Consider the following 25837-nt stretch of genomic DNA (forward strand, 5'->3'; position numbering starts at 1 on the left):
TCAATATCTCACTCACTAATAGGTATTTATCACATTTTATTTATAGATGAGAATTACTAGTATATGTTATTTTTAGGAAATTTCATGGCTCATTTGTATACCCCTGCTATCATTATAAAGAGCATGTCTGGAGAGCTACTGGTCCCTTGAAGCCAAACCAATCTGTTCACATGGAACCCCATCTAGAACAGCTGAGTCCAGCTGAGTCCAGGTGACCCCTCCTCAAACACTTAACCAGCACTGGCTGAAATTAGATGTGCAGCTGCCCTGGGCTTAGATCAACTGAACCAATGTTGCCTGTGTAAACACCTATGTAAATTCTGAATGTTGAAGACTGATTAAATTTTGTAGTACTTTGATACTCAGCATCAATGTGGTGTTCAACATATTGTTTTTAGTGGGAATGACTGGTCAAAGCAACAAAGGGTCTTAGTCTTCAGAATGGTAAATTCAATTTGTCTCCAGTGGGAAATTAGAAAGTTTTTTTAATGTATTTATTTGCTTGCATGATTGTTTTGTTGGTTTTATTTCACTTTATTGAAATATTTTTCTAACACTTAGTTGAAAAATTAGATATAATGGTGTGTTGAGATAAAATAATAGGCAAGGTGACATTTTGAGTACTATCTGTCTACAGCCTTTACTTCCAATATCTGTGCTAGTGAAGTCGTCTGCCTTTTCAAATCCTGGTTAATGATCTGCTTGCCTCTACCTCCCATGTGCTGGAATTACAAGTGTGCACCACCATACCAAGTTCCTCAGGTTACTTTCACAATTCTCTATTTTCCCCAAATAGCCTTCATACCAGTCACTTGTCTGTACACTCTTCTAGATGATATGTGGGAAAGACACGTGCCTCTGTCACACAGGTTAGTTTTGATAAACAATTGTACTGTGAAGTAATATGAATCTTCATCTAAAAAAATGTATTCTCAGATTCTCAGATTTACCTTCTGCTAAGAAATAATAGCTAATTATAGATGTTTTGACTCACGGCATGACTTATAGCATGACAAGTATTATTTCCTTTCTATCCAAAGAGGTTAGCTCATCTTACTATTGAAAGTGTAAAGAGACTGTAACAATACTCCAAAAATGTAGATGTTAAACAGTGAAAAAGTAAGTTTCTTTTTCATATCTTCAGTCTTTTTCATAGGCAAAACCATGTCCAACCACTTTTAGATTTTTTTTCTTCTTTAGTAGTTATAAAAATAATTCAAAATAATATGCTTATATTTTAATTTCCAAAAATATCAATTTAAGTATCATTAATAGTTTCCACATACATTAAAATGATGAATTTTACTACCTTACACTACTGTACTACATTCCTTTTCCTTAAAAATGTATGCAGGTAAGGTGTCTTACTTTTTATTTTACACTTTAGTTTTTTGGCAGTCCTGGGGTGTGAATTCAGGACTTTGTGCTTGCTAGGCAGGTGCTCTACCACTTGAGCCACACTCCCAACCCTTTTGGCTTTAGATATTTTTCAGATAGGGTCTCATACTTTTACCTGGGCCAGCTCTGACCAGGATACTCTTCCTTATGCCTCCCATGTAGCTAGGATTCCAGGCATGGACCATATACCCAACTTATTCGTTGATGGATCACGTTAACTTTTTTCCCAGGCTGTCTTTGAACCATGATTCTCTTGATCTCCACATTCTGAGTAGCTGGGATTAGAAGCTTGGGACAACATGTCTAGCCCTGATTTGTTGTTATAATCTTAAATAAGGTACTCAAATTTATATGTCTTAATCTAACACTTCAGGTAATTTTTCATGGCTTCCTAGAACATAAAATGCAAATGACAAATTGCAGCAGGACTACAAATCAAAAGTTCCATTTGTATAAAAGCAGAAGGTCAATGGCTCTGAGATCAAACAGGGCAGAAACTCATAGATTTCAATTAGCAACCAGCAAAATAAAAGAGCAATATGTTCACAGTAGCTTTATACATTTTTATAAGTAGGATAAAACAAAGACAACCAGAAATTCCAGTACAAAATTGCCTGATACGATCATAGTCCAAATATAAGCTAAATTAAGATATCATGGATGACATTTTCTCATCAATGAGCCTAATGAAAGAAACTCAGTTCTAATAAAAATAATATAACTACCATACTTTAAACTCTGCATATTTATTTTCAGTATCATCATATAGATTTTGCAGTATAGAAAGTGATTCTGCTTTTAACAGATTATCTCAGATTATCTAATTGTAATAAATATAAAGGCAATGCTGTGACAGAGAGAGGCAGAACAAGAAAAGGTAGAGAAAAGGAGAGTGACGAAAACCAATTAGTTTTAGAAAAGACAAATTCTAGGGGAGAGACATTAAATTAAAATAAAATGAATGCACTAGCCACAGTTTTTAGCTCTTCTAAGCTAATAAAAACTTCCTCAAAATTATTTAAGGTGACTACTAACAGGTCCAAATGATTGCCATGGTCCTAAGTAAATGTTTTAAAATGAATGCATAAATCCTGCCATTTATAACCATTAATAATTTATGGTTAACCACAAGAATCTTCACAGTTTCATTCCATTGTCAAATAAATGAATTTACCAAGGAAATTGAACTCTATGTGTCGTTAGGAATTCCAACTTAAAAAATATCACACATGTCTCTTCACAACATCAATACTGTCAGTATTATTCATGCATGTGTGTACTTTTAAGCATATAGATTAAAACCTTTAAGCATATTTTAATATCAGTATCAGTAAAATATAGCAAACAACTATAATTTGAAATAATTTAGGATATTACTAATTGGCCATTAGTTTTTTTAAGTAGGTATGACTTCATTTTTAAATTTATAGTTATAAAACTTTAGTTTGATAACTGTCAGTATTTGGCATTTGATACCTTGTAGATGAGATAAATGCAAGTAAGTAAACATCATCACTACAAAATTGTACCCATATTTTTCTGGCTGTCGCAACACTTGATGACTGAGGTTACCAACAACTACATATGTCCCATGTGTAGCAGAAGAGCATACACAGAGTCCTTGTCCCCAAAATTTGTAAAACCTTTTTATGAAAACCTATAATTTTTTGTCAGCACTAATTCCAAGAAGACACATTCCTTCTGTGCAGATTAGAGTTTGGAAATTAATCCATGTCATGGATTTTACCATGACAATTACTTCAAAATCTGGATCTTAAGCAGCATGGTAGAGTGGTGTTTCTGTGCAAGGCAGTTTCAGATGAAGAAGTTAAATAGCTCAAGGTACAAAAATGATGAGAATATGCATGATGTGGCAGTGATGACAAGTGACTTTACTTACAGAAATCTAAAAAAGAATATATGATTACAATATTAACAAGAACACTCTGCTTTCTAAGAATATAAATGGTTTTAGATTGTTTCTACTTTCCTACACTGATCCATTTATTTAAATAATAAGAACTAGCAAAATGTGTGTGAATCTCTTCAATATTGCAGAGCAAATCAAAAATGTTTACTTGGCATTCTTTTTTCTACTTCCCACTACCAACTTTTTAAAGCCATTCTACTCCTGTTTCTGTTCCACAATCCTCTCTCCTTTTCTTCACTTTCTCCTTCCACATCTCTAGTTCCACTGCCAATCAAACTTTTAAAATTAGGGTTACACGGTATATCATAATTTTGTTGTGCTCAGAAAACTGCAATGGCTGCTGCTACCTTTATAGAGAAATTGAAAGGCCATGCCTTTAAAATCTGGCACACTTCACATTTGCAATTTTATCTCCCAATCCTCTTCCAGTATTGGCTCCAACCAATTTCAATATTGCCCTATGAACAAATGTAAAAGAGGACTTGATACAACTATCTGTGCAGGAGGTCATTCTGCCTACTTTCTCCAACCCCTTTTACCCAGAATCTAACCTCATTTTAGCTTCAGACCATATCTCATCTCTTCCCTTCCTGAGTACGTCTGCATAATATCCTCTCTTATCTGAACCTCTGTAGTATTTTTTTTTGTAATCCGTACTTCTGTACTAAATGGTGTATAATTTTGCACCACTGTGTAGGTCTTATGTTTAAAAAGCACGTCATTTCTTCACCAAAATATAAGGAATTAAAACACTTGAATTCATTCTTTTTATTACTATCAGGCAGAAGTCTAAGTAGAACTTGTTGACTTAATTATTGGATGCAGAGAAGAGAATATGAATTAATTGATTTTAGAAGCATCATAATTGGTACTTGAAAAGAAGAGAGAAAACCCTACAAGGGTAGGAAAAAACACTTGTTGAGGAAGACTTCAACAGAATGAAGCCTTGGGTGACTAGATGCCTTCATTTTCAAAAACCAGATATTATATTCATATATAATCTAAATATATATACATTGGTGTGTATATATACACATATATGCATGTGAAATATATATGCATATATCGTAAGTATGGCAGGCATGAGTGTGTACTTGTGAGAGACCAAGAACTGAATTTTTAAACAGAACTTAGAAGACAAAAGGGGATGGTTGGAGACAGAAACGGTAATAATTTTAACCACAGTCAAAGCAAAGCAGAGGTCAACTCCATGCTGTCCTTTAGAGCAAACATAAGGTAGTCAGTAAAGAAAAACCAGGCAGTTAATACAGGTGCTCTGTCAAGTAAGGAAGGATTAGTAATAACCTAGATCCCTAATCACTGAGAGACTTGGGGCTAAAGAAGATTCTGTCACTTAGAACTTGTGTCTGATGTAGAAACTCAATTATGGGAACCTACAGCAAGGTCAGAATGTTGAGTTAGAAATCCTGTGTCCTCCCTAACTAGACACAGCATTTAGTCTAAAGGTTAGATTGGAGCTCAGCCTGCAGTACAGTTAATTTCCATGGCAGCAGTGGCCTCATAGGAAGCCCCACTAGTTCCTTCTGCCAATTTTAAGCAGATGAGCCCATCTTGTTTCAGCATTCTGCAGTGACATTGAGGTGTTTTCTGATCTCTCAATCTAAAGTGGAATAATGCAGTGTCTGAAAGCATTTGGAATGAATGCATTCGGAAGGTGTACCTCAAAGATTTTCCTATAGTCTTCCCCTAGACTCAGGCATTTTCCAAATTCCTATTCTTCCTAAAATAGAATATTTTTACTTTCATTCTGATCATGTAAGCTAATCATATTTTTTAATGTATTCCTTTTTTTATTAAAATAACTGGACAGATTGGACCAATCAAGCTAATATCACTAACCCATAAATCTTAATGCACAAGGTCAACCCTGTTAAAGTCAAAATTTATCCTAGTGTCCACTAAAGCATATATAATACCACGAGTTTTGTCAAGTATATTTCTAATTTTGTTTGTATGGAAAGGAGAAAGTATTGGCTTTTCACAACAGCAATTCTTGGGTGGTGATTCTTTCCATATAGCATGATTTTTGAATCAGTGTGTCCCTTCATATTTCTTATTGAAGGAAAACTTTACCTTTCGATTGAATCCAATTATGATTTCTATTTCTGAGAACTTACATAATGCAGAAACTTTTAGTTTCAAAAGTACCACCCATCAACTGAAAAGTTAAGAATATTCTCAAAGCACGTGTAAAGAGGAAAATTATAAATAAAGTACTGAAAATAATATAAAAATTGATCATCAAAAAGATTGGACTACCAATTAGAGAAACTGATAGCAAAGTCAGTGTGTGTGTGTGTGTGTATACATGGTGTGTGTTTGTGTTTGTGTGCTTATTCACCTGAAAAGTGACAGGATGTGTCAATGATGTGGGTCTTAGATAGTCGGAGGTGCACCTCCTGTCTGCACACTCATCTCCTGTCTTCAGTTTCTCTGTTTAAGAACAAGGAAGAGCTAGTAGCAGCACTCTGACTGATATTAATTGCCATGCCCAGGGAAAGAGGCAATTTATCAGATAACTGGGTCCCAAGCTATACAGGACCTGAGAGATTAAAATGATCACCCTGAATTGCACTCAGAAGCTAAAAGGCAATCAGTGCAGACTGCAGAGCACAGGTGTAACAGGCTCCGTGTAGCCAATCTAGTTAAGCAAGTGGCCCACAGCATTTTCAGGGTCTGAAGCTTCCGAGTGGTCTCTGAAGTGTTGTTCCACACAAAGCTTGAATTGAAAACAAATTTTTCACGTGTTTGAGGATTCCTTGTAGAAAAAATGATTTTTAAAGAGAAAACAAATGAAATATCCTATGAAATAGACTCGAGAGAATTTGTTAAAATCAAAGGATGCCAGTAAAATGAAACGTGCTGCTGAAGTGATGAGCCAGAGAGTTTTAAAAGATGTCATGCACATCTGTAAGGTCTAGTGATATTCGCACTGCTTTCCCAAACTGGAAAATCTCTGGAGACTTTAAGTCCCGGAGTTCATCCTCACTTTTTAACGTAGGAAATACTATTTACTATCACAATTGAAGTCAGAGCTAAACAAACTCATTTAATAATGGAAGCATGTGGAAAGGCTTCTACAAGGGCATAGGGTCCTTCTAATATCCTGGGGTCAGTGTAAGAATCACATTGGATAAACACAAGAGAATGGCTCATGGTTTAAGTGTCAGATTCGACATTTTGAGACTCCTTTGGACATTTGGCTTAAATCCCCTTGTGGTTAGTGCGGTCTTTCGGTGGTAGATAAACTCAATTCGTGCAATGAACTGTGTTTTTCCCTTTATAATCTGCTGTTATCAGCCTCCCTGTTGTTTGGTAGAACAACAAAGTCCCCTACATACCTGTATCTTTCAGTTAAAGAACAGCAGTGGGGCAAGCTATTGAGGCATAACAGTAGATAGAAGAAAGTGTGCTACAAGACAGGTTTCTATCCCTAGAAAGTACAACAGAAAGTTTAATTTTAAATATTCAAAACTATCAACACCAACGATCTTATCAAAATAAGACTCATTTTCAAGTATCATTATTAAAAGGCGTACGTCATTTCTCAAATAATAATTTCTGTTCATTTCTAAGAAGATTCAAACTGTAGTCTCTATATGATTAATGAAAGTAAATAATAGCAAGTTACCTACTATTAGAAGGAATCTCATAGAGTCCTTAAATGATGTAAATAGTAGTTAAAAGTTATAGAAAGAAGCAGAAAAATATAACACAAACTGTCTGACATGGAAAGTCCTGGTGGCCTGAGGATGTAAGTATTTGAAAAAAAAGAAAAAACTTAATGCAGCTAGTAACACTTGTGAAAGAAACTGTCATTATGAAGTATTAGATTTGGAACCACAGATGTTTTCCAAATTATCACAATGTGTGATGATTTCAAAGCTATTTAGGATCAGCTAAATAAGATTCATTAACACATTTACCTTGTTCTATATTATGTTCAAATTTTGCAATTTGATTAATCTAACCTAAAATTAGAACTCTTCATGTGTAGTTTAAGTCAAATATAAGTAATCTAGTACATACTCCTTTTCCTCCATTGCTCTATAAGATTGGTCTTTGACTTCTTACCAGTTTCAAAGCCGAGTGTACTCTTTTCTTAACTTATATTTATCTAGAAGATTTGTCTATTTGTCTAGAAGACTTGAACTATTTTATAATGCTTTCTTGACAAATGCTTGTACTTCAAAAGGAAAAAAATAAAACAATTTCATAGAGGTCTTGTGTCCTTGACTAAGAGCCAGCAAAGATAAATTAAATTATTAAGAACCCTGCTTACTGGAGTAATCTTCAGTACAGAAAAAAAATATTCATGCCAAAAAGCATATTCATTCAGATACACAGTTGCATAAGATTTGAAGCTACTTGAATCATTTGACATCAATTTGTATGAATGTAATGCTTTATAGATTACAACACAGGAGCCAATAAGAGTTTAAATGTTTTAACACACTGGTTCTCATTGTAGATGTCTGTGTTAAGATTAGGGTGAAGGTAATGGACCCTAATGATCAAAAATATCTTCTTAGTACTTCCTAGCCATTTTTTGGAAGAGGGGGTGGCATTGTTTTTCTTCAGGAGTTCAGGAAGAGTAAACTCAGCACCATTTCTTCATCTTCCTATGTTCAGGATTCAATAGCCACAGATGTTTCAAAGGACCACTAGAGCAGTGCTGTCCAATATAACCTTATGCAGTAACAATGTTTAATAATCTATGGTACCTAATATGGTCACCATGAGTCACATGAGTCATGTACGCTTATTGACCCCTTCATATACTTAGTGGCACTAAGAACTGAGCTTTTATTTTCTCTTTTTTTACATTTACTCACATGTGTTCACATTATTTGTGCCTCCCCTCCCTTTCAGGCAGAACCTGTTCTGCCCTCTTCTCCAATTTTGTTGAAGAGAAAATGGATAAGAAAGACATATCATTTTTGCTAGTTTGGGCTAAAGATAGCTATACAGAGAGATTCCTAGCATTGCTTCTATGCATGTGTGCATAGAAAACCCGAATTGATTCATCTCTATCTGACCTCTCCACTACTTCTTGGTCCTCTTCCCATAATGGCCAACTTAAGATCACTTTATTTGCTCCTCAACAGGGAGCACATCAAAAACATTCAAGTTTTAGGTTTCCTTTCTTTTCCCTATTTTTCCTGTGCATGTTCTCCCCTTAGTGTGTGACCCATGTCCAATATCACTCCATTTGTTTAAGGTCTATAATCCACATATGAAGGAGAATATGTGATTTTTGGCCTTCTGAGACTGACTAACTTTGCTTAAGATGATGTTCTCTAGTTTCATCCATTTACTTGCAAATGGCAAAATTTCATTCTTCTTTGTGGCTAAGTAAAATTCCATTGTGTATAAATACCACATTTTATTAATTCATTTGTCAGTTGTGGGGCATCTTGGCTGTTTCCATAGCTTGGCTGTTGTGAATAGTGCTGCAATAAACATTGGGGTGCACATGCTTTTGTAATAACTTCAGTCACATTCCTTTGGGTATATTCCTAGGCGTGGTAATGCTGGAGGTATCACAATACCCAACTTCAAACTATACTGCAGTCATAGCAATAAAAACAGCATGGTACTGGCACAAAAACAGATATGAAAACCAGGGGAACAGAACAGAGGACCTGGATATGAATCCACACAGCTATGCCCACCTTATTTTTGACAAAGGCACCAAAAACATACAATGGAGAAAAGACAGCCTCTTCAACAAATGTTGCTGGGAAAAGTGATTATCTGCCTGCAGAAAACTGAAACTAGATCCATGCCTATCACCCTGTACTAGTAGCAACTCAAAGTGGATTAAGCACCTTAATATCAGACCCAAAACCTTGCAGTTAGTACAGGAACGAGCAAGGAATACCCTGGAAGCAATAAGTATAGGCAAGGATTTCCTCAGTAGAACTTCAGTAGTCCATCAACTAAGAGAAAGAATGGACAAATGGGGCTACATGAAATTTTAAAAACTTCTGAGCTTTTATTTTAATCTAATTTTAATTCATTTAGATTTAACTTTAAAAATGTCTCCTATGGTCCATAGCTTGCTTATGTAAATAACCTTAATTAGAACACGGTCATGCTTGTATATTTACATACTATCTATAGCTGCATTTGTGCTAAATAGTACAGTAAAATAATTTCTACAAAGACCATCTGAATCACAAAACCAGAAATACTACCTGTCCCTTCGCTAAAAAAGTTTTCCATTGCTGCTCCTAGGAGATTCTCATTTTAGATCAGGAAGGAGTTCTTTGCTACTTGTTTTAGGTTTATGAACTTCCTCAACTATTAGAAAACCTATAGCACCTTTTCAGTTTGATTACAGTCACTGAAGTGTCTCTATGTCCCCCAGGTTCTAAGCAAATGTGTTTGAGGACTATTTTTTCCTCATAACCTACGAGGTTTTCCAGAGGAAATGGAGTTGGATTTTATAGAGCATTCACTCTTTGAGAAAAGGAAAAACATCTCTTTTCCATCTATGCATTTCTATGCAGGTCTAAGAGATACTCTATAACAATTCCTTGATAAATGAATGAATCATGCAAATGAAGAAATTAATCTCATTATAAAATCTCACTCAGAAATAAATATAGCTCTAAGGCTGAGGATGTAGCTCCATGGTGGAGTACTTCCCTAGCATGCAGGAAGCTTTGGGTTTGATCCCCAATACCACCAAACATATTCTTGTGCTTTATTCTAATAGCAGAATAGTTCTGTAATTATTACTGTGGAGAGGACAGAAATCATGAAAATCATATGTAATCATGACATCAAACACAGGTTAAGGACATTATCTCCTTTTGAATAATTTACAGTAAGAAATTTTAAAACTTTCCTGAAAAACAATTATATCTATAATCAAGTATATTCATGAAGAAATTATTTCTTGATTAAACAAATTTAGGTGATGTCATTTTGAAAACTTTGTCTTTTCTTCCATCTCTACTGAAGTGCGAATAGCTTTTCTTTCTCTAACCATACATGACTCTTTTATACAGTTTCTTTTTTATTTATTCTAAGAGAAATTGGTAAATAGTATACTTGATTGTGCTTTTAAAATCACATCCAGTAGTTTTAAGGAAAGTGATACCTAATTAAAATGAAGCGGTCTTGATGACTTTGCTAAAACTCAGTTTCTGCTTCTTAGCGATGCAGTTCCAAATCTGAAATCCAAACAGCAGGATTTATTGGTAAAAAAAATTTAAAAAGTGCAATCCGTGTGTTCTCCTCAAAAAAACGTTGTCGTTAAACTTGTGCTCCTTATCATCTTACAACAAGAAAGGATTAGTGCATCTGACTTAACTCTCCCTGCAATATGTATGGTCCAAACCTTTGAAACTAAACTCACTCTATCTCATGTATTGAGAACGTGCTTTCCCTCTTGTTCATCTGAAAGCTTTTCACTGTCCTTCTAGATTGGATTAAGCATTTATTTAAGAATTCTTAGTCTAGACTTAGTACACAACCCATAGCATCCCACCATCTGTCAATCATGGAACTTACTTTTTTACTTCCTCAAAATCATCTCTTGATGTGTCCATATCTCCATTTAGATTTCAAACTCATTGGAAATTCCTTGAAGGCAGGATTCACTTCTAACAAGTAATAGATATTGAACAGATTTTGTTTAACCCACTTTGGTCAGAGAATGAAATCTGCTCAAAATCACTGAAGGATGATATAAATTAGCTTTCAGAAGGCAGGTCTCCAAATTCACCTCTACAATAATTGGTATAATACAATATGTGCATGATAAAAGATGTAGATGATGTGATTTCTGAAATTAACATTTTTATAAATTTTAAAGAAATCCTACAGTTGTGATCCAGTGTTTACAAGCACATATTCTCTGGCCCACTCTACTTCTTAAATGTATTTTACATACATAGATTTGTAGCACTGGATTTTTTAACTTAACAAGTTTTTTAAACATACTTGATGAATAAATATTGGGTCTCCTTCAGTTCTATTCCTATTTTATTTATTAATTTTATCTCCATGGAAGGTATAGCATCTATTTCCTATTTTAAATAATTATTTCTTTTTATTTCATCACTATTTTTATGTTCATTTGACTGGCTTTTTACCCCTTAATATTTTTTCCTTCTTTTTCAGCTCACTTTGGATTTAAATGCTTTTCTTTCTTCTTACTGGTTTTCTAAATAATCATACTATGTGTAGATTTTTCTCCAATTCAGTCTCAACCACATTTGTATTTGTTTGCAAGGCATCTCTTCTAGGTTGCACTATTAACACCTAAACTGTAGCAAGACCTATACCAACTATCCACTTACACGCACCTCCCCCCCAAAACTTACTTGAAAGTTTCTCCCATCATGAATTCAATTTTTTGGTTCATAAAATTTTAGACTTGGAATGCTAATTGGCCCTTTATCAGACAGACAGATGACAGACAGAAAAAATATCAGCAGCACACACAACTAAATTTATTAATGTGTATTAGGCGATGATAGCTTTACACATATGAGCTTATCATTCGTGACAAACCCATGCAGTAAGTACTCTTATTGTTTCCATCTTATATATAAGAAAATTGAGGTTTGCACAGAGTTGTACAGCAGAACAACCCAGCATTTTGTACTTCCAACATTTACAGGTCACATCACTGCCACTTGGCATAACTCCATCATTCCAGTCTTATCCTGATGTTTACTAACCACCCAAAATGTGCAAGCTCTATCTCTACACAACATCTCATTGTATTTTCCATGCCTGCCTAAAATAGCTTTCCATTACACATATACCTAGATAATTTCTGTCCTGTAAGGTTTATCTCAAATCCATTTCCCCTTCTGAACTTTATTCAACTTTTCATTTGTGTAACTGTTGCTTAACTCAGCAAAGACTGTCTGTATTTGTGGTTATTTGCACCATGTCTAATCTACCCAATAGATCACACATTACTTGAGGATATTTTACATAGTGCAATGGTTCTGAGTAAAAATAACATATTAAATTCCCTCAAATTATAGCTTTAAACCATCATGAAACTATTACCCATATGAAATAGAATAATGTAGTGCTACAATTAGCGAGTGTCAGATGACATTACCTTAAGTTGGTACTTGGAGTATTTTGTAGAAGGCATTTTCCCATTCTGAGGAAAAACTAGGGTACCATATTCTATGATTTCAGCTATAATTTCTCTTCAAACACTATTTGGACTTCTGTTTCCCATAGTCCAATTTCTTCTCTATTTCTCAACCTTGAGATTCATGGTACACAATTTAAAGTTTAAAGATCAACGACAAATATTTTTATTGGAAGATTCATTTTATAAAATAGCAAAGATAAACTTATTAACCATTCCATTTCTCTATCAAGAAAATAATATACCTCTGCTCCAGTCTAGATTTCTAACCACGATGAGTATAAAGTGTTACATTTTTTAAAAAGTACAAGACAAAATTCAATCCATACTTGCAGAGTTCTTATGGATTCCCTTTTGGAAATATGTATGAATATTCATTTGGAGTAACTCAAATTTATTTGAGATGAATTCAAACTTAACACAGTTTTGAAAGGCTGAATCAAGGTATGTTGAATTTGAGGTTGTTAAAGATTTTTTAAGAAGCTGTTCTGTATGATGTATGATTCATGACACTTATCATAGTAATTTTGCAATTAACCTATTATTAGGCATTATCAATAAATGATAACCCAGGTGATTTTTTGATAAATGATTCTAACAAAATGTAGAAATTTTCTTACAGAAAACTAAACTGGTAAGGAACTTTAGAGATTAAGCACTATGTTGTCAATATAAATTAACCCAAGTGGTAACAGAAGAAAAATTGAACTCCATTTTCATCTACCATATAGATATTTGGAACATGAGTTTTAATTTTGCATTTTCTTTATGTAGATGAGGTATCAGAATTGGATTCTTGCAGACTTGGATGCAACCTCTGATGCAGTAACTTATTTGCCTTGTAGCCATTGAATATAAATTCCTGATCTTGAACTTCCTCATCTATTAAGTAAAGATAGCAATCAATGTTAGGATAAGATATGACCATGGATATAAATACTCAGTGCTGTGTTTAATGTCAATCATCCCTCAGTGGACGGGAAATGTTATTCTTCACCAATTTTCCCTCTTTTATAATACTGCAGGCAACACAGTTCCAAATTCTTAGAATTCCCATGGTACTTATTGTATTTGTGAATAATCTTTTAAGATAAAATTCACCAAATAACTTCAAAGGGATATTACTGCAACTTTTACAAAAAATATTTAACTCAATTCTATGTATCAGTCACATTTATGACTTCCTTTAGATTATAACTATAGGTATAAGTATAATTTTACTGAAAACTGAATAAAATAAAAATAGTTTAAATAGAGCATTCTAATATAAAAGATAAAGGCTTACATCCATATGTGGACCATATCATATCACTTGACCATGTATTTATAAAGCAACTATTTTCTACAGAGTATTTAATCAACAGAAAAGATTTGGCCTCAATTCACTTAAAAGATGCTAAAGAATTAAAACAGAACATACACAAAAGCAAAACAAAAGAACAAAAATCCACATGGCATACGTTGAGAGGGAAAGTGAGTGGAAGTTTGCATAAAGTTTTCTTTTTTAAAAACTGTTTTATTAGCATATCATAGTTGTACAGAGGGATATGTTGTGATACTTACATATGTGCTTACAATATATCTTAGTTAGATTTACCCCCTCAATCAGTCTACCTCTTCTCCCCTCCTCTCTTTCTTAGAACTATTTCAATAGGTTTTATTCTTCTATTTTCATATACATCCAACATATTCACCCTCATTCCCCCTTTCCTTGTGATTAAGCATGATATAAAAAGGTCTGAAGTGCCAAGGTGAAACCCCCTTGAACTATAAATATACACTTAAAAAAATGAAGGGCAGGAGGGAAAAGTTGGTCTTTTCCAGGGATAAAGTTTTCTGATGGAAATATTTTGCATGAAATTTTAACAATTATTTGGATGAGACAAAGGAGAAAATAAAAATGAATAAAAATATCATATAAGAGATGATTTCAATATATTTCCTAAAGTGTTCAGTATAACTAGCCATCAGGGAAATGCAGATCAAAACCACAATGTGATACCATCTCACCCCAGTTAGAATTAAAATAGTTATAATCAAAATGACAAAAAACTACAAATATTGGCAAAGATGTGGAGAAAAGGGGATTCCTACACACTGTTGATGGGAATATAAATTACTACAGTCATTACGGAGAACAGTATGGAAGTTGTTCAAAAAACTAGAAATATAACTACCATGTGAAACAGCTATCCACTTCTGGGTGTATATCAAAGGAAATGAAATAAGCTTATCAAAGAGATATTTGTGTACCCATGTCTATTTCTGCACTGTTTATAATAGTCAAGATATGGAATCAATCTAAATGCTCACTGAATGGATATTGAAAATTATACATGTATAATGGAATATTATTCAGCCTTAAAAATGATAACTTATCATTTGCAGCAAAACAGAAGGAACTGGAGGACATGGTGTGAAGTAAGTCAGACACAGAAAGAGATATACCACATGTTCTCTCTTATATATGGAATCTGGAAAGTCAATCTGAATGTAAAATAGTGGTTATTAAAGGATGTGAAGGCTAGAAAAAGGAAGGCTGGAGGAAAGTTGGAGCACAGGTAGCAAAACACATTAGACTGAAGTAATTTGTATGTTCTAGTGCTCCACAGGACAGTGGAGTAACTGTGTTTTGCAATAATCTATCATACATTTTATGAATAACTAGAATAATTGTTACACTGAATACCATAAAATTTGTAATTAAAATAATAACAATAAATACAAAAGGACAAGCAGGGAAAATCTTTTTTATAAAGAATAACACCAATATTTGTGGATCGTGGCATCTCTGCAGTCAAAGTTAAAAGCAAACACTCCTCCAGGTGTGTACTCTCCCTCTAGGAATGATGTACACCAAACTATAAGGTAAGAATTTCAAAAAGAAAATATTTCAGATATTCATACTTTTTCAGATCTCCATGCAGCATATCCTCTTTATAAAGGTATTGTAAAAACAGGTACTAATATATATTTAATATTTCATTACGGATATATTTAGCTGAATTTTCGTAGATTTAAGCTATAACTTTAGTATATCAAGCATAGTATAAAATATATAATGCTTAACAAAAGCCACAGATGAATTCAAGAGAATGTAAAAAGAGAAAAAAGAAAGAGAGAAAGAGAATGAGAGAGAGAATAGAGCTAAAAAATAATTAGGTGCAGAATATTTGCTATCATTCATAAATTAAACACCTAAATGTTATCCAAAGTATTTTAGTAGGATTTCTGAGGGGCGAAAGTTTGTGTAAGGCTAATTTGAAGGCCTATTAATTTCCCCTCTAACAGAACACTATACCACAGATCATTACTTAGAAGGAAAAAAAAATGTATTGCTAAGATGAATAGAAAAGTTTAGAGATTCTCCTATAATATTAAGAAAGAGACTGTATTTCAAGCAGAAACAAGTTTTAGCAAGTTCTCTTTCCAAGTTAAAAGGAAACATTTTTCTTTCCCTTTTCCTTATGGAAAAAAAAAAGAAAACTAACATAATCTGTATGAAGGTGGACAGATACTCAAGAAAAATCTGGGGAGAAGGGCACCATTATGTAAACTAACCAGATGTTTATGATTAGTTCCTAGTTAACATCACCCAGCTGGCTAAGGATGATTTTTATGGAGGGAGAGCATTGTGAATGCCACAGGCTTATATAAATCATGAGTGCAACAGTCAGGATCCTGGGGCAAAGGCACTATACATCCCATTTTAGGTAACCTCTTCAAATCACACCATATAACATTAGAACACTCATAACTCCCCAACACAGTATCTGTTTCCTCCTACGTTTTGATGGGTGTCATTATATGTCAGCCCATATTCTGTTTTCTAATGTTGTAACACATTGTATGGGCTTGAGACCAGATGAACTCCATTATATATTTTACATTACTAACACAGAGTTAAGACAACATTGTTTTATTTTAATATTTTCATTTAAAATTGATTGCTGGCATATTATTGAGATATTTGTACTAAGGTTTATATTTCAATTTCAATTATAAAGTCATTTCTAACTAAATAATTTAAATAAAGCTTTACTTTTTATTCCATTCAAAAGATGAATATGTATATTTGTAATATAGATGCTTAAATTCAAAATGAAGAAAGAATTGGGTTTTTCTCCTTAATATTGTATCACAAACACATTACTATGTTGTTTAAAGTACTTTAATGGATATATAATACTTCATTCCATAAATTAAATAAAAACTAAGGAAATGTGAATAAAGTATTGGTTTTAGTTTGTTGGTTGTTAATTGTGATAAATGCACCCTAATTTTAGTAACATAATACAAATATCTTTTTGAATGCTATAAAATAAACAAAATAGTAAAACATTGCTTTTGATCAATGATAACTTTTTAATGCCTTAGTGGTATTATTTTCAGATATTTCTCTCCATTTCTTTCTCTCTTTTTCTCACTTTTTATTAAGTTCTTGATTTTTTGATCTATTAAGCAATCCTACTTGTATACAGTCCAAGTAAGTTGCAGACCTCTTCACACTTTCTGGTAACTGCTTCAGCATTAACCAGAGTTTCATATTTTAAACACATTTTACATAAACTTTACAATAAAATGCATAAATCTTAATCATGTGCATTTGACAAGTGTATATATTTGGATAACCAAAACTTTTCTCAAGACATAAACCATTACTATTTTCCTTGCAATATTCCTTGGGCAGTTTCCCCTTTAGTTCCCACCTCCACCTCAACCCATACCTGTGGCTACTTTTTCCACCACAGATTAGTTTTGTTTGTTCTGGATCTTCTGTGCAATCTGTCTCACACTTTTTTTTTCTGATACTGGGGCTTTAATGCAGGATTTCATGCTTGTAGGTTTTGCTAGGCAGGTGCTCCACCATTTGAGCCACTCTAACAGCCCATCTTGCACTTTTTATAGTATTTTGGAATTTCATCTACTCTGTTTAATGTTATTAGTAAGTTATTTCTTTTTATTGATTAGTAATATTGTATTGCCTGAATATATCACAGTGTGCTCATCCATTCTTATTTAAGAGAATAGATGAACAAATGGACTATTTATAGTTTGGGCTACTAATATCTTTTTTACAAAGTTTTATGAATATAGATGCATTTTGTAATCTCTTTTGGAGTAGAATTTCAGAGTCATGGATAAGTGTATATTTAGTTTTTACAAAAAGCAGCTTCAGTTTTGTTCAATATGGTTGTATCAATTTACATTCACCCCAGCTGGGTATAGCAATTTTAGTTGTCTACATTCTCACAAATATTGGAAGAGTCATTTCAAATTATAGTCATTCTGTTGGCGAGGTCATAATATTCCACTGTGGAACTGATCACATTTTCCTGGTGACTAATGATGTTGATTACATTTTCATTCCATTCCTCCCTATCTATTTTGTGTCTATCTAAATTTTTTGTCTTGATTAGTTGAATTATTTGAGACTTTTACTTTTGAAAATTGTGAGTCGTTATATCTTTGATAACAGTACTTTGTCAGATATAAATATAGAGATCTTGAGACTTTACTCTCCATATGATTTATGGATTAAGATAAGACTTTAAATTTCTTAATTTTGAGGAAGGTCAAGTTATCAATTTTTCTTTTATGTTTATTCTTTTTGAGGACCTAAGAAAACATTACTTACCCACAGACAGCAAAGATATTCTGCTATACTTTCCTATAAAACATTTCTGCTTTATATTTGATCTATGATCATTCACAAATTAATTTTTGCATATACTATAAAGTCACAATTGAGGGGTTTTTCTGTGTAAATACTCATCTCATTCTTCTTCTTCTGCTATCTAGCTTTTTAAGGTGAAACTTCAGGCCATTTAGACTTCCTTCTCTACCAGTAAAGGAATCCAGAACTTTAAGTTTTCCTTTGAGTACTGCATTAGCTTCACAAATTTTAGAGAACGGTTATGCTGACTTATTTAAGTTGAAATATCATTAAATTTATCTTCAGATTTATGACCTTTCTATGACTTGGAATTTGTTGTTTAATTTCTAAATATTTAGGGTTTCCTAGATATCCTATTGGTTTTGATTTACACTTTAATCCCACTTTGTCAAATACTCTACTATGTAAGAGTTTATTGTAAGTTTATTGATATTTTTCTGGGGTCTACTATGCTGAATATACTACATCAAGTAAAAGAATGTGTGTTCTAAGTGAGGTGATCTCTACATATTAATTGTGTCCAGGTGGTTGATAGAATTTTTCTGATCTTCTATATTCTTGTTGATTTCTTTTCTACTTGTAGTTTCAGCCACTGTGAGAGAGATTTTTTTTTAAATGCCAACATTGATTGTGGAATGATCTCTTTCTCCTTTTAGTACTACCAATTTTGACATATATTTTGAAACTCTAATATAGGTGCATAAAATGTCATAATTGCTGTGTCTTCTTAGATTTTACCCTTTATTTATTAGTTATGACAAAACAGCATCAACAAGCACTAATAAGTTTGTTTCTTCCACTTAATATTTTTCTCTTAAAATGTTTTGTCTTAGAAACATTCAAGTTAAAAATTCAAGTTAAAAAATAGTGCTAACATAGTTTGTTATGTTTTACATTCTTTCTCAGGTTATCCGTTACTACATTACAAATCATATCAAAACATTTTGGTTTCAAACAACTTGAAAATGTTCATGTTTTTGGAGATGACTGGGCAATTTTTCATGTCACATGGAGCCCACTGGGACTTTATGACTGGAAATTTTTTATAAAATGATCTTACTCGACGACTCATAGAAGCTACTGATCACCATTTAAGACATCAGGGAAAGTGTTGAATGAGGGTCTGCAATATCCTTGATTTTATTCTCTTCCACCACCTTGTGTCCTTCTCAGAACCAAAAAGCATAGTAACTTTATTTCAAAAGAAAAATTTTGAAAGGAAAGAAGTGAAAGCTGCCAGTCCTCTTATGTGCTGGACATCATCACTGGTTGCATTAAAAGCAATTCACTAAAATAGATGAGCTCCAAGGGCCAGGGAATTAAGTTTTGTCTATGTGCAGTGTGACCTCTGCATATGGAAAGGGGAGGGACCATTGGGAGCCATCACTGATGAAAACATAGCATTATGCCACTAAATCTTACATTCCTAGTGTTTTAAACAAGTACTAAAATAACATAAACATTTGTTATTATAAAATCAATTTTTACATGATACAGCCTGGAATATATCACAGTATTAAAGCAGTTTTGAATCTCTTAAGGATGTGTTTTAACAAATGTTCAAGAAGCAATTAATTATCATTTTATACACATTATTACAAAGCACAAACAAAAAATGCTGTTCATCATTTGTAGCAATGTAATGTTCATTCAGGATATCTTGTTTTATAGGATTTTAAATTACCTATTTTAAAAAAATGAAAACACAATGAGCCTTAAGGAATGAAACAGGGATTCCAGCTTTCCTCACTCCTATTCAATATAGTTTTGGAATTCCTAGCCAGAGCAATAAAGACAAGGAATAAATAAAAGGGTGAAGGAGAGCAATGGAAAAGGTAGAACAGACCAAAACAAAATAGACTCAAAGCAGAGATACACTGAGAAACCCCTTGGAACATTGACTTAAATATTAATAACAAATGTCAGGACTATAACACAGGTATGTTATGTGGGAGGTAATTATGGGAGGGAGAGTAGAATGAAGGAGATTAAGGTGTTAATTAAGGAGGGTATATGGTGGGTGGACTTCATATACTTACATGAAATAGAGCAAAGAAACCTTTGCAACTACTTTAAGTGGAGTGGGGAGAGAGTTAAGGGGGAGAGACTGCAGGGTGATCTAATCAATGTATAATATAAGCCTATTTGGAATTGTCACAATGAATCCCTCCTGTACAATGAATATATCCTAATTTAAAAAGAGAGAAAAAAATCACCAATTTCTAAAATGTGAAAACACAATAAGCCTTAAGACAAAAAAAAAACTTGATGAATTTAAGTTGAATGAATTGGGATTTCTAAGAAAAGACAACATCAAAAGAATTAATACACAAATAGCAGATCAGTGAGAGAAGAAATATGAAATATTTAAAACTGACAAAGAACATTTATCCATAATTCAAAACTCAACAAGAATAACATGGTGAGATAACATTCCATACACACACCACATTCCTGTGTCTCCATAAATGAGAAATCAAACTTCAGGTACATGGTTGCAAGGGTAGGTGAACAAATTAGCAAGCTAGAAGAGAGCACCAGTAAAAGACTGGACAGATAGTGGCAAAAGAACATCAAAAAATACTAAGCATTAGACTTAGAAAAGAGACAAAGAAAACTTTGATGGTGGGAAGCCCAGACTGGCTCATGGAAACAAAAATGGAGCTGATTCATCTTCATCACTCTGGCCAGTGAGCACCTGTGGAAAGGAATGAGACTTTTTCTGCCTCCCTCTTGCTGGCTAAGTTCAAGAAGCACCACACACCTAGTGTGTATTCATGATTATAGCTGCCCACAGGATCCACAAGTTCTCACACCAGGTTCTGGTCCTGTGAGTGAGGAAAAACACTCACGGCTACATCCCCATCTGGTGACACCCACAGCTGCTACTCCAAACACCTGGAAACACCACACTAAACCCATCCAGAGTAGCACAACCTCTGATATTTGGTGCTACTCCATTGGTCCTACCCCACTCACTATAGCAGCTCTCCTAGTCCAGAGCTTTAGGAACAGAACAAAACACTGAGGCTGCACCCAGTGGGAAATCCCAAGCAGTCCAGAGTCCAGAGGAGTTGTTAGTAAACATAATATTAGAATTACTGAAAGAAAGCTAAGGATTGGAGGACAGCATTTATTGTACTGATAGAGCCCAGCAGGCATACACTTTTCTCCTCAACAAGGAAGAGATAACTGACTTTTAATTTTTTTATTTATTTCTTTAAAATTTTAATTTATCTATCTCATATATTGTCATTTTTTCTCTTTACTTTTTCTTTTCATTTTTCCCTTGTCTTGTTTACAAACTATTATACTGATTGTTTATGCTACATAAACAATCTATTTCTATCTTGATGATAGAATCTTTCTCCACAATAATTGAACTATATTCCTATACATTAGTACTCTGTTTACCTGCAACTGCCACATATAACTCCCCTTCTCCTCACCTTCCTTATATCTGCCTTCACTCCTCTTATTTTTAAGCCTGATGCAAATAGGTTTTGTTTTTCTAACCCCATATGGTACCATGCAAGACAGCTAGTCCTCTTTGTAGATATTGTGATTGGTTGCATTGATAATGCTGCCAATGGTATATTACTTAATATAAATTTCTGCCCTGATATTGAATTGGTGAATTTGTTATAGCTTAGTTGTACCTTCCAGACTAGTATTCATAAATGGCACATAATCTTAGCCACTAAATATTCCTGTCAGAAAATAGAGAACAATTCAAGGGAAAGACTCTATGTTATGAAACCCCCAACCAATGAATTGAATAAGATAATCAAATCTCAACGTAGAAACATATGAAATATGAAAAAGCAAGGAAATATGATACCTCAAAAATCAACAACCACACAACAAAGCATCTGATAGTGAAGGAGACAGTCTCAAATCTTGAACTGAAAAGAATGATGATGAGAATGATTAACAGATTAAAGAAGACATGTATAAACATCTCAATGAAATCAAAATGAATAAAGAGCTAAATGAACTTAAGGATAATACAAATAAACAACTAAATGAACTCAAAGAGTACACAAACAGCTGAATTAACTCAAGGATGATAAAACAAACAGATGAATAAAATAAGGAAGGTAATGCAACACATGAAAGGGGAATTCAATAAAGATATAAGAAGCCTGAAAAACTGAAGCTCTGGAAATGAAAAGCCCCTTAAGTCAAATAAAAAATTTGTTTGAAAGCCAGCCCAGTAGGTAGAATCAAGTGGAAGACAGAATATCAGGGCTTGAAGATAAAGTAAATGTAATAGAAAAATCAGATGAAGATAAAGGAAATAAATGAAGAAATTTGAAAAAATATATTCTAAAACTCTGTAACACCATTAAAATGCCAAACCTATGAATCATGGGCATTTAAAAAGGAGAAGAGGTACAAGCTAAAGGCATAGGAAACATATTCAATAAAATAATATCAGAAAAACTTCCAAATCTTGAGAAAGAGATATCCATCCAGGTACAGGAGGCCATTAGAACTCCAAATAAGTAAGACTGAAATAGAACCTTTCCATTGCATATTATAGCTAAACATTAGCACAGAAAACATGGAAAAAATATTGAAACCTGCAATGGATGCAAAAAATCACCTATAAAGATAAACCCATCATAATAGTAGCAGACATGGGATGATGTATTTCAAGCACTGAAAGAAAATAACTGCAAACCTAGATTACTCTACCAGCAAAGCTATGATTCACAACTTAAGGAGAAAGGAAAACCTTCAACAATAAGCAAAAACTAAAGCAATTTATGACCACAAAGCCAATACTCCAGAAAACACTTGAGGGAGTCCTACACAGAGAAGAAGATAAATATAGTCATAAAAATATGGGGGAGGGGAATCTCACAAGATAAGCAGAGAAGCAAATGAAGAGTAGTAAAGAATCAAATTCTAAAAAATGCGGTGAAATTCTAGGAATAATTACATAACTTTCAGTAATAACACTGAATATTAATGATCTCAATTTTCTAATCAAAAAACATAGAATGGTAGGTTGGATTAAAAAGTATGACCTGACCATTTCTTGCCTACAAGAAATCATATCTCAGTGACTAAAAACAAAAATATGTTTAGGGTGAAAGTGTGGGAAAAGATTTTCCAAGAAAATAGACACCAAAGGCAGGTAGAAGTAGTAATATTCATCTCAGATAAAGTAGGCTTCAAACCAATTTAGTCAGAAGAGACAAGGAAGGTCACATTATATTTATAAAGCAACAATTCATCAAGTGTAAATGATAATTATTAGCATATAAGTGTCAAATGTCAGTGTACCTAACATCATTAAACAAACATAGTAGACATAAAACACAGGTAGACCCCAGTGCAATGATAGTATAGACTTAAATACCCTGCTATCACAAACAGAGAGGTAATCCAGAAGGGAAAAAAAAAAAAAAACAAAGAAACCACAGATTTAATGACACTATAGACCAAATGGGCTTAAAAGACATCTCTGAGTATGTTACCCAGTGGCTGGACAATACACCTTCTTCTCAAAAGTCCATGGAACTTTCTGCTAAACAGATCTTATTTTAGAACACAAAGCAATTCGTAGCAAATATAAGAAAGTTGAAATAGCTCCTTGTATTAATAATAGAATAAAACTAGAATAATAATAGAATAAAACTAGAATGCAACAACAAAAACAGCTATAAAAATACTTAGACACAAGGTGGGTCACTGCAGAAATAAAGGGGAAGTCAAAGTGTACTATAATCTAATGAAAATGGTCTACCAGAATCTATGGGATACTGTAAAGATAGCTGTAGAAGAAAGTATATAGCTTTGAGTAACTTCAATAAAAAAAAAAAAAGAAACCTCAAATAAATAATCAAATGATGCACCCCAAGATCCTAGAAAAACAAGAAGAAAATTATCAGATGGAAAGAAATAATAAATTAGGGCAGAAATTAATGAAATACAGACCAAAACAAGAAAAGCTATGCAAGGAATCAAAAAAACATAAAAGGTAATTTTTGAAAGATAAGATTGATGTCTTTAGCTAATCTGGGAGAGAAAAGACTCAAATTAATAAAAATCAATGATGAAAAATATCCATGAAAACCAGAGGGAACGTTTATAAAATCTATATGCAAATTAACTAGAAAATCTAGAGGAAATGGATAAATTTCCAGATGCATTTGACCAACCAAAACTAAACCAAGAAGATATAAACCACCTATATAGATCTATAGCAAGCAATGAGATTGAAAAAGTAGCAAAGAAGTCTCCCAACAAAGAAAATTGACAAATTCAAATTAAAAAATTCCTACACATCAAAAGAAACAATTACCAGAATCAAGAGACAAACCACAGAATGAAAGAAAATCTTTGCCAGTTACTCAGTGGATGAAGGATAAATATCCAGACTACACAAAGAGCTCAAAAATGGGCAAATAAATTGAACAGGCAGTTCACTGAAGAAGAAATACAAATGACTAATAAACACATGAAGAAATGTTAATATTTTTAGTCATAAAAATTGGAATTTCACTCAGCAAAAAATGAAATTACATCATTTGCAGGAAAGTGGGTGGAAATGGAGATCATCATGTTGAGTGAGATAAGAGAAACCCACAAAGTCAAATATTTTTTTGATTTAAAAAACTTTTTTTTTTCATTTTTCTTTTATTATTCATATGTGCATACAAGGCTTGGTTCATTTCTCCCCCCTGCCCCCACCCCCTCCCTTACCACCCACTCCTCCCCCTCCCTCTCCCCCCCCAATACCCAGCAGAAACTATTTTGCCCTTATTTCTAATTTTGTTGTAGAGAGAGTATAAGCAATAATAGGAAGGAACAACGGTCTTTGCTGGTTGAGATACACATAGCTATACAGGGCATTGACTCACATTGATTTCCTGTGCGTGGGTGTTACCTTCTAGGTTAATTCTTTTTGATCTAACCTTTTCTCTAGTACCTGTTCCCCTTTTCCTATTGGCCTCAGTTGCTTTAAGGTATCTGCTTTAGTTTCTCTGCGTTAAGGGCAACAAATGCTAGCTAGTTTTTTAGGTGTCTTACCTATCCTCACCCCTCCCTTGTGTGCTCTCGCTTTTATCATGTGCTCATAGTCCAATCCCATTGTTGTGTTTGCCCTTGATCTAATGTCCACATATGAGGGAGAACATACGATTTTTGGTCTTTTGGGCCAGGCTAACCTCACTCAGAATGATGTTCTCCAATTCCATCCATTTACCAGTGAATGATAACATTTCGTTCTTCTTCATGGCTGCATAAAATTCCACTGTGTATAGATACCACATTTTCTTAATCCATTCGTCAGTGGTGGGGCATCTTGGCTGTTTCCATAACTTGGCTATTGTGAATAGTGCCGCAATAAACATGGATGTGCAGGTGCCTCTGGAGTAACCTGTGTCACAGTCTTTTGGGTATATCCCCAAGAGTGGTATTGCTGGATCAAATGGTATATCGATGTCCAGCTTTTTAAGTAGCCTCCAAATTTTTTTCCAGAGTGGTTGTACTAGTCTACATTCCCACCAACAGTGTAAGAGGGTTCCTTTTTCTCCGCATCCTCACCAACACCTGTTGTTGGTGGTGTTGCTGATGATGGCTATTCTAACAGGGGTGAGGTGGAATCTTAGCGTGGTCTTAATTTGCATTTCCTTTATTGCTAGAGATGGTGAGCATTTTTTCA

Source organism: Castor canadensis, chromosome 9 (genome assembly GCF_047511655.1).
Source record: "Castor canadensis chromosome 9, mCasCan1.hap1v2, whole genome shotgun sequence".
Taxonomy (NCBI): domain Eukaryota; kingdom Metazoa; phylum Chordata; class Mammalia; order Rodentia; family Castoridae; genus Castor; species Castor canadensis.